The sequence below is a fragment of the Notolepis coatsorum genome (assembly GCF_963971535.1).
Source record: "Notolepis coatsorum genome assembly, chromosome: 3".
NCBI lineage: Eukaryota > Metazoa > Chordata > Actinopteri > Aulopiformes > Paralepididae > Notolepis > Notolepis coatsorum.
In genome coordinates this window covers 10046915-10058763 of record NC_140167.1, presented here as the reverse complement: position 1 = coordinate 10058763, position 11849 = coordinate 10046915, and positions in this window count along the sequence as shown.

The window sequence follows — 11849 nt, the reverse complement described above, 5'->3', positions numbered from 1 at the left end:
TGAGGACTGTGTGTATGTGTAACTAGGAGGGATATGAGGACTGTGTATATGTGTAACTAGGAGGGATATGAGGACTGTGTGTGTGTGTAACTAGGAGGGATATGAGGACTGTGTGTAACTAGGAGGGATATGAAGACTGTGTGTAACTAGGAGGGATATGAGGACTGTGTGTAACTAGGAGGGATATGAGAACTGTGTATGTGTAACTAGGAGGGATATGAGGACTGTGTGTAACTAGGAGGGATATGAGGACTGTGTGTAACTAGGAGGGATATGAGGACTGTGTGTATGTGTAACTAGGAGGGATATGAGGACTGTGTGTATGTGTAACTAGGAGGGATATGAGGACTGTGTGTATGTGTAACTAGGGGGGATATGAGGACTGTGTGTATGTGTAACTAGGGGGGATATGAGGACTGTGTGTAACTAGGAGGGATATGAAGACTGTGTGTATGTGTAACTAGGAGGGATATGAGGACTGTGTGTAACTAGGAGGGATATGAGAACTGTGTATGTGTAACTAGGAGGGATATGAGGACTGTGTGTATGTGTAACTAGGAGGGATATGAGGACTGTGTGTATGTATAACTAGGAGGGATATGAGGACTGTGTGTATGTGTAACTAGGAGGAATATGAGGACTGTGTGTAACTAGGAGGGATATGAGGACTGTGTGTATGTGTAACTAGGAGGGATATGAGGACTGTGTGTATGTGTAACTAGGAGGGATATGAGGACTGTGTGTAACTAGGAGGGATATGAGGACTGTGTGTATGTGTAACTAGGAGGGATATGAGGACTGTGTGTATGTGTAACTAGGAGGGATATGAGGACTGTGTGTATGTGTAACTAGGAGGGATATGAGGACTGTGTGTAACTAGGAGGGATATGAGGACTGTGTGTAACTAGGAGGGATATGAGGACTGTGTGTATGTGTAACTAGGAGGGATATGAGGACTGTGTGTAACTAGGAGGGATATGAGGACTGTGTGTATGTGTAACTAGGAGGGATATGAGGACTGTGTGTATGTGTAACTAGGAGGGATATGAGGACTGTGTGTATGTGTAACTAGGGGGGATATGAGGACTGTGTGTATGTGTAACTAGGGGGGATATGAGGACTGTGTGTAACTAGGAGGGATATGAAGACTGTGTGTATGTGTAACTAGGAGGGATATGAGGACTGTGTGTAACTAGGAGGGATATGAGAACTGTGTATGTGTAACTAGGAGGGATATGAGGACTGTGTGTATGTGTAACTAGGAGGGATATGAGGACTGTGTGTATGTATAACTAGGAGGGATATGAGGACTGTGTGTATGTGTAACTAGGAGGAATATGAGGACTGTGTGTAACTAGGAGGGATATGAGGACTGTGTGTATGTGTAACTAGGAGGGATATGAGGACTGTGTGTATGTGTAACTAGGAGGGATATGAGGACTGTGTGTAACTAGGAGGGATATGAGGACTGTGTGTATGTGTAACTAGGAGGGATATGAGGACTGTGTGTATGTGTAACTAGGAGGGATATGAGGACTGTGTGTATGTGTAACTAGGAGGGATATGAGGACTGTGTGTAACTAGGAGGGATATGAGGACTGTGTGTAACTAGGAGGGATATGAGGACTGTGTGTATGTGTAACTAGGAGGGATATGAGGACTGTGTGTAACTAGGAGGGATATGAGGACTGTGTGTATGTGTAACTAGGAGGGATGTGAGGACTGTGTGTAAGTATAACTAGGAGGGATAGGCGAAAAGACTCATTTCAATTCCCTTGTGTACATCGACAATAAAAGTAATCTTCTAACGAAAAGACATTTTGGAAGCATAAAGTCGATTTGATTTTTCCCTGCGATTCAGACGCCGGCCAACAAATATATTATATAACGGATGTTGATCAAAGTACAAGTCGTCTGTGATGAGATGTCGTCTCTCTAACGGCTGATTCATACTTCATTTCAACATCCGCAGTAACTCATCATGGCGCAAATGTCTTTTGTGGCTGCGTTGAAAGTGGCTCTTGAGAACGGAGGGAGTGTTCTGTCACCATAGCGACAGCAATCGTTGCAACACGGCCCGCAATGCCGTCAGCGTGTCATCGTTTTAGAGGCGCACAGCTCTGCTCTCAGGCCCTGCACAGACCACACACACACACACACACACACACACATAAATTACACTTTAAAACTGTAGGGGAAAGAATGCATTTCCTGTTTAAAAAGGTCATTGGGGTCGATGTTCTAGACTACGGTTTCTCATGGGGCGTTCAGAGAGTATTGGTGTGGTACCACCCCCCAGGGGGCGTTCAGAGAGTGTTGGTTTGGTACCACCCTCCAGGGGGCGTTCAGAAAGTTTTGGTGTGGTACCACCCCCCAGGGGGCATTCAGAGAGTGTTGGTACCACCCCCCTCAGAGAGTGTTGGGGGGGGGGGGGGGTGTTATGGGACCTGGACATCAGATAGGGGGGCGTTATAGGACCTGGATGTCATATAGGGGGGGGGGGGGGGGGCGTTATAGGACCTGGACGTCAAATAGGGGGGCCTGGATGTCCGATAGGGGGGTGCTGCTGACCCAAGGTTGAGAACCACAGTTCTGGACAAAACATTGGTCACCAAACCATCTACAGATACTATATATACTATATTAATGTGTATATTAATGTAATTTGTATTCTGAAAAGTCGTAATAATAGCCGTTTATCTGAGAATCCTGCGTCATCGTATTACCCATTAAACCATGCACTGTTCCTTTAAGGGCCCAAATAGCCCTGACCGCTGACTACTGTACTTTACATGAGCCTAACGACTTTGATTAAAACTAGCCTCCAATTAATGTAACAAAAAAGCCATGATGGCATGTTGGCTTTAACCCTTTCACTACCACACTACAGAAGGTTAACTCTTTCACTACTACACTACCACTAGTGTGGTAGTGAAAGGTTAACCTTCTGTATTGTCGCAGTGAAAAAAAGGTTAACCCTTTGGTTAGTGTGGTAGTGAAAGGGTTAAGAGCGCTGGTTCTAGCACCTCCATAGGTCATTAGTTATTGATGAAAACACCGTCCTCTCTAATAGGACGAACATTTATTTCAATTATTCATGCTGTAATTGACAGCGTGGTCGTGGCCTGTTTCTCAGAGGCGCTGAGCCACATTTACATTAATATGACATGGTCCTTCCCACATTATTGACAGCCCCCGGACAGGGGAAACTGTGATGCAACATGGGTTTGCTTGCTGCACTGTCACTTTCGATAAAACATACCTGACAGGTCTCTCCCGGAGCCCTCGCCAGAGACCAGCGAGTGATCACCTCTACTCGGGGTGACCCACAAAGCCCTGGATAGGCTCCAGTACGTTCAGAACTCTGCCGCCAGGGTTCTCACCCGCACCAAACCCTGGCAGCACATCACCCCCACCCTCATACACCTCCACTGGCTACCTGTAAAATCTCGTGTCACCTTCAAGATCCTCCTGCTGACATATAAATCCCTACACACCACTGGTCCCTCAATACCTATCCAACCTTCTTCACACCTACACCCGCTCCCGGAATCTCCGCTCCTCTGACACAGGCTTAATACCATCCCACAAGCCAGGGACGGGGCTTTTAGTGTCGCTGCCCCCACCCTTTGGAACTCCCTCCCCATGGACATCCGAAATGCTAATTCTCTTGTCCAGTTTAAAAACCTGGTCTATGGTATCTGATGCTCCCGAGTATCCTATTAATTCTGTTTTGTTCCGTTCTGTTTTTTGAATTTAGTTTAGGTCACCGTTATCCTCTCTCCCCTCCACCTTTTATTGTAAAGCGAAAGGCGCTATATAAATTCAAGCCATTATTCTTCTCCTTATTATTGCCTATATTCTTCTACCATTATGGTCCCTGTCCATACCTGTACCTCCCCTCTCCCCCATGCTGCAATGACGCCCGAATTTCCCCAAGGGTATTAACTTATCTTAATTGTCCAAGCTACTGTAATGATGGGGGCGACAGTGGCTCAGGAGGTATAGAGTGGTCGTCTGGTGATTGGAAGGTTCCCAGTTCGATTCCCGCTCCTCCTGGGCAGCTCGTCGAAGTGTCCTTGAGCAAGACACTAAAAACCCCTAATTTAATATCTTGGCCAGCAGGGACTACAGATGAAATCTAGCCTTCTGGCTAAATCTGGCGTATTTACATTTATTTGTTGATTAATAGGCACTGTCCCTTTTGCAAATAAACTTAATTGCTCCCGATGAGCAGGTCGGCACCTTGCACGGTCGGTCGGTGTGTGAACGTGTGAGTGGATGGATGAATGTGAGGAACTGAAGAAATTGTAAAGAGCTTTAGATAAAAGCTGCTATATATAAATGCACCATTTAATCATCTATACAAAGTCTACACACTGTCCAGTAAAAGCAATGGATTGGATCAGTACTCGGAATCAACATCGGCAGTAAAGAAAGAAGATAAAGAAAGTTGGTATCATTGCATCCCTCGTAGTAGACCATCGTTTGGGACACGTCAATTCAACTGCTCATACATTGAGACAACAAGGAAGTCTATTAAAAAAGGAGCAGATATGTTGGCGTGCCGGCCTCCATGTGATTATTTCACCATGTTGACAGTCGGGGGGGATTTAAACAAGGTATCATGTCAGTCTGACCCACTGTAGGCTAGGTCAAGTGTTCCCCTGCATCTCATTTAACTCACCCACTTGGCCCCAGAGACATGGACGATTGTACACGGCCACACACACACACACACACACACACACACACACACACACACCGCCTGCCCATCTGCGCTGGCGACTGATCCTTCTCCATCATGATGACCCAGTCGGCCATATGCCACCGCGATGACTGTGTCTGTCACATAACGGTGCGACACTCTGGGAGGAGGTTTAGAGTTCTAGACTAAATACTTTAAAAACTCCTTTATCCCGATCTCAGTTAAATGCAAAAAATAGTAAGTGAAAAAAAAAAGTGCATTCTGAGTAGCTGCGGCTTAAAGCTGCAGTAGGCGACTTTGGGGAAATGAGCAAGAGTGAGTTTACTTGCCTGGCAGAAGTAGCGCAATTTAGTGGCTCTGTTAGTTTTCCGACACAACCCTCGGGAACACCGCTTGGCAGGCCGAAAGCATCCGAAAGCTCCCTGCGTCAATAACCAATCAGATGTTTTTGGCCCGCTAAGTTGTGTTCCCGAGGGGGGGGGGGGGGGGCGTGACGGAAAATCAAGACCAGTTCACTTAAGCCGCTGGTGCCTTCTGGGAGTCTGTGGGAAGACTTTGTTTCGTGTGCATGAGCTTGAATAGCTCGCTCTATTTCTGCTGGGCAGGTAAACTCACTCTTTTAAAATGTCTCCGAAGTTGTCTAATGCAGCTTTAAGCCGCCAATCACACACAGTGGCTATGTTTTCATGCACACAATAATGCAACGATTGCACTTACTGCACTATAACGCATCACTGTGCCTCACTGCATCACAGAGCACAGGGTGACAGTACTATCAAATCTTCCTGGACTTTTACTTTACTTTTAAAACGACACTGTACAATTTTACACTTTTTACTGTACATAAATACTGTATATTTCGGTATATTTTGACTGTATATTTTATATTTTAGAATGTACCGTGTGTATATACATAGAAAATGTGTTACATAATCTGTAGATACTATATCTATATCTTTTTTTTGTATCCACTTTTTCTCCCATTTTCTATTTTTCTCCCATCCCAATTTCGTATCATCCAATTCAACCCTCCCCTGTCTCGAACGCTGTTTCTTGCCTCCCACAAGCCGGCTGCAATGTGGACTAAGTCATACATAGCACGAGTCCCCTCCGATACTCGAGGTAACAGCAGTCGCATCTTTCCACCTGCGCGGCGCGATCTTTCAGCGTCAGGGGTCTGCGCTTTGGAGGGGCATGGGTGGGGATTGGGCGTTGTGGACAGCGACTCCTACAGGTCGGTTGGTGCGCCTGCGCAGTAGAATCAGGAAGCCCCCATCGCTTCCTGATTCTACTGCGCAGGCGCACCAACCGACCTGTTGGAGTCGCTGTCCACAACGCCCAATCCCCACCCATCAGTTTCCCACCCTCTAATACTGCCAATTTGTATTAGTACGGACGACCAGCAAAAGCAATGTGGAGCGCTCGAACAGGCGAACCCAGCGTCTCCAGTATTTGTGGTGAGCACCTTGCCCACTGCACCACGTGCCCATTACTATATCTATATCTGTACATATCCCTGATCTACTCCAACTAGTTCTACCGCTGGCCAGTATGACTTACAGTCTTCATACCTGCATCACTGTACATATTAATACTACAACTCTGCACATACATCTGATTAGCAGCACTACACTAGTAGTACTCATTTATATATTTTATACCCAGTTTAATCACCTGTACATTGTATATTACTATTGCACTTTACGGTTACATTTGCACTCTGGTTGGATGGAAAACTTATTTCCGTTGAACTTGTGCTGTATGATGGCAATACATTTTAATCTAATCTAATCTAATCTAATCTACTGTAGGTTCTTTTCATGGATCTTGCAAAACAGTGTTTCCCATTCAAAGATGTGTTTGTACTAGCGAGTCCACCACAATATCAAACGCACCCACCGCGAATAGATTTCCCAAGACGATACAATAACACGTCAACAGAGATGCTCTGTATGGTACAGTGTTATCATTCCATTTGGGCTGTGGGGGGTGCTTAATGTCTGAAGGAGTCGACTGAAGGCTTCTTGTCCTCTGCAAAAGCATGCAATTGGTCCACTGATGGATACATCTTGATATTTGTCTAGTCTAGTGTGTTCATTAGACGGGTGAAATCCTCTTTCAGTGCCTCTGTGCCTGTTTTCGTAGGCAGTTAGCCTCTGGTGTGTGTGCCATTAGCGTTAGCCACGCTTCTAGGCCTCTTTTCTTTTGGAAAGAATGATACAAAAATGTTTATAAAAAAAATTTATACATTTCTTTTTTGTATTCGACTAAGAGGTTGGCAGTCGACTACGGCTCCTTTCGACCGATTAGTCGACTAATAGGGGTCAGCCCTAGTACAGTGTGTGCACAGTTCTTTGTGCCATTAGATTATGTGTGTGTGTCCCTCCCCCGCCTCCTACCACCACCACAAACAATCAAGACCTTTAACCCTTTAACCTAAGGACCAGTGAGAAACTGGTGCATGCAGTCAATCGTATTATATTCTGCACAAAGGTCTTTCCATCTGTTCTGCATTCCCAAGACATAGAGCTCCATGACCGAGCTCCATGAGACGCATTAGGCCTCCTCTCAACGCACGGGATTATCAGAACCCGTATGAGTCAGTAGTAGCATGTCGTCGGCTTCCCCCGATGCCAGATGTCGAGAAGTGCAAAGATTCTGTGAAAGGTCACGAGTCACGATCATCGGCTCATGTTCACAATAGGTCAGGCGCGGTTAAATGATCATAAAAAGGTAGCGCTGGCGAAAAAAAAGCTAAGAAATAAAATCAAAGTGAACTTTGTGTTCCACCAACTTTGTGTTTATTTTAAGATTACAGTATAAATCAAGTGAAGAAAAACCACTGATTTGGTAGATTTGATGCTTTCCTGCTGCAGAAACAGAGCTCCCACTGCTGGTCTGTGTTTTATCCCCGGGGCCATGGAGAAAATAGTGAAAAGATAAGTAGTTTGTGTATTTTTTTTTATATATAAGAACCATCATAGTGATCAAAGCTAAATCACTGATTTTAATCCGTTTCCTCATTCTTCAAACAAGCACAAAAGAAACATAAGCGACGGTGTCTCAGGAGGTAGAGCTGGTCGTCTGGTAATCGGAAGGTTCCCGGTTTGATGCGATGAGCAGGTTGGCACCTTGCATGGTCGCCTCCGCCGTCGGTGTGTGAGTGGGTGAATGTGAGGCATAAGTTGTAAAGCGCTTTGGATAAAAGTGCTATATAAATTTCCATTTTAAATAAAAAATACAATTTAAATCTTTTATGATCTTTGTGAATCACAACTTTCTACATTGCATAGTAAAATGATCGTACCTAATCTTAATTTTTTGGCAAAGGCTAAATGGAGAAAATACTCCCCAAACCAGAGCAGGGGCACCGTAGAGATCCATAATATTTCAAAACGTTAACAGTTCCCACGAGACGAACCGGGTCCGTAATTCACAAACACAAACCCTCTCCCGGTAGATCCCACTGATCTAGAGCCAGTTTCAATAAGGTCACGAGGACTATTAGTGTTCCCGGATCAAATCCGTTGCGGAAGTGGTACACACTTCCCGGTCACTGACCCCAGATCAGCGCTCCTGGTGTCTGCTGGATACTCTGGGGACATGCCATGTCATCACCACATCATCCTCAGGATAAGACTTCTTATTGAGGGATTAAAGGCCAACGCGTGCCACGACTGTAATGAGTTATTGAAACAACTCCCTCACTAAGCCTCCGCCCACAATGTAAACAATGACAACAAGAGTAAACAGAAGAGGGAAAAACAAACAGTTGAGCCTTCGAGACAAAGAACTATACTGCAAGTCTGTTCTAGAAATCGTTGAGCGGCTAAAATACTTAGTTTTATACGGTACTGTAGGTATTCCATTATTAATAATAATAATAATAATGTGGAGCGGCAGTGGCTCGGAAGGTAGAGTGTAATCCGGAGGTTCCCGGTTTGATTCCCGCTCCTCCCAGGCAGCGTGTCAAAGTGTCCTTGAGCCAAACACTTAACTGCTCCCGATGAGCAGGTCGCCTGAATACTTTTACCAACGGATTTCCAGTTCCGCATTCGCGTTCTGTGCTCTGACTGGCCACTGACGTTTCTGGTCGCGCCAATCGTGTGACGGCAAGTTCTGCCACCGGTTAAGCTTAGGCGCTCTTTCGAAGTTGGTTAAGGTTAGAGTTTGTCTTAGAGCGTGGCGATAGAACACCAGCCCTGATTCCAAACTCTAACCTTAACCAACTTCCAAAGAGCTAAGCTTAACCAGTGATAAACTAGGCGTTAGGTAGTTTGCTGCTGTTCGAGGCGGAAATGGGCGCGTCACGCAATTGGGCGCACATGTCACATGACCAGAAACGTCAGTGGCCAATCAGATCGCACCAGAAACGTCAGTGGCCAATCAGATCGCAGAACGCGAACGCGGAACTGGAAATCCGTTGGTAAAAGAATAGACGCGAGCAGGTCGGCACCTTGCACTCCGCTGTCGGTGTGTGGATGTGTGAGTGAATGGGTAAAATGTGAGGAACAAATTGTAAAGTGATTTGGATAAAATAAGAAACCTGTTGTAAATAAGGCAGGGGAACTATGTGAGAATGCTATTCATCGACTACAGCTCGGCATTCAATACCATAGTCCCCTCCATACTCATAGCCAAGCTCAGGGACCTGGGCTTGGGCTATGACCTCTGCCAGTGGGTCTTGGACTTCCTGACTGGCAGACCCCAGGTGGTGAGAGCAGGCAACTGCACCCCCTCATCCATCACCCTCAACATAGGGGCCCCCCAGGGCTGTGTTCTGAGTCCCCTCCTCTACTCCCTGTACACACACGACTGTGTGGCTCAGCGGAGTAGCAATACAATCATCAAATTTGCTGACAACACAGTGGTGGTGGGCCTGATCTCTGCCAACGACGAGAGGGCCTACCTGGAAGAGGTCAAGGTCCTGGCGGGATGGTGCCAGGAAAACAGCCTCTCCCTGAACGTCAGCAAAACAAAGGAGATGATTGTGGACTTCAGGAGGTCGGGGGTCAAGGACTACAGCCCCCTCAGCATCGACGGGGCACCGGTTGAGAGAGTCAACAGCTTTAAGTACCTCGGAGCCTACATATCCGAGGACTTGACATGGACCACACACATTGACAGTGTTGTGAAGAAGGCACGACAACGCCTCTACTTCCTCAGGCGCCTAAGGAAGTTCCAAGTCAGTCAGAAGATCCTTAAGAACTTCTACTCATGTACAATAGAGAGCATCTTGACCGGCAACATCACCTCCTGGTTTGGGAATAGCACTGCACAAGACCGAAGCAGACTACAAAGAGTGACACGTTCAGCCGAACGCACAATTGGAGGGGGGCTCCCCACCCTCCAGAACATTTACAACAAGCGTTGCAAGGGCAAGGCTAAGAGAATCATTAAAGACTCCAGTCACCCGAACAACTGCCTCTTTGAACTGCTGCGGTCAGGCAAGCGATACCGGAGTCTCAAGGCGAGCACAGAAAGACTCAGAAGAAGCTTCTATCCCCGGGCCATCAGGCTGCTAAACGAACAATGAATGAACACTACACAACAACAACCACCAAACGCACATAGCACACACATCCACACGCACACACTCACTTTAAACAAACACACTGTAGCACCCACTCCACACACTTTATAGCACACACCCACTTTAAACAAACACACTGTAGCACCCACTCCCCACACTTTATATTTATTGATGAAGGATTGCACTACAACTCGTACACCTTACTGTAAATTGTACCTAAAATTGTACCTCATCCCATTTCTGCTTTGCACTAGATAGTACTGTACATTAGTACACTGCATAGTATTGTATATTATATGGTAACTCAGAACATTGTACATATGTCTATACCGAACACTGTGACCTCATTTTTCTTCTTCTAAATTACATGCTATATTATGTTATTTGATACTATCTTGTCTAGCACAGTCTCTGGAGCGTAACAGTAAGAAGCATTTTGTATGAAAGTATTCTGTACTTCTGTATGACAACTATTAAAGAACTTGAACTTGAACTTGAATAAGAAACCGGTTCTTAATGTTTTATCTGGCTAAATAAAGGTAATAATAATCATAATAATAATGTTGTGAAGGATCAGATTAAACCGAATATATATATTTATTTATATATATATATTTAATTGTATTTGTATATCGTTTGATATCCCCTGTATATTCCTTGTACAATATGCATTGAATATCCCCGTTTCTACTAAACAGCCCATAATAGTTTCATTCTACCATTGGACGAGAACCTGGCGCCAGGTTGCCATACCCCCTAGGTCCAAGTTCAATCGTGCCGCCTAACATGTCGTGGCAACCCCCGGTTCCGCGCAGTAATATGTCGGGCGAAATACGAATGGTACTATTTGTTCATAGCGCATATATATATGGCGCAAGTAAAGTAGAACTTTCTTTTAGTCCAGTTCTTTACCCTCCAACAGAGTGACAGACGCAAAGCCTCCCCACGACGCATGTGCGGTGTAGTAAGGCCTACTTGGCCCAGAATAGGCATTGAGATATCGTGTAGATTAATAGTTGAATAGTCATAGTTTGGCACTATACCGTCGAGTTGGACGTATTCTATTAAGCTAATAATGGTCTATTTATGTATGGTGCATCGTTCGGTTAGAGTTCTAAAGTTATCAGTACCCCCATCGTTCCTGACGTTATCTGGACGCTTAACCAGGCTGGTCAGACCCCTATTGGTGATTGCATCCGAGGAGCTCCGGGCCAAGAGCGACTGGACCTGTATATTGGATTACTCTACCCGGACGACGGCGATTCTTCCACGGCTTGGATTATGCTTTGTGTGCTTTGATTATTCCATGGATAAAGGCCAACACTGCGGAGTGTTGGAACTACCCCCCGGAGAGGACTCCAGGTGAGACGGCGCTCTACACGTGAGGTCGCCTCACGTCTCTCCGTTGTGGACCGGCAGATACCGTCCACAGAGGGTCCAGCTGTATTCGTCTGCGGTCCGAGGTTCTGTGGGCACCGTGTCCAAGACTTTGGATTCTCCCAAGACACCGTCGGCCAGATGGGATACCGCCAGCGGCTTCTCTAACCCCCCCCCTCCTACTGTCTTACAACCAGCGGGACCCCCCCCCCCCCTTAGTGTATCCAGCTA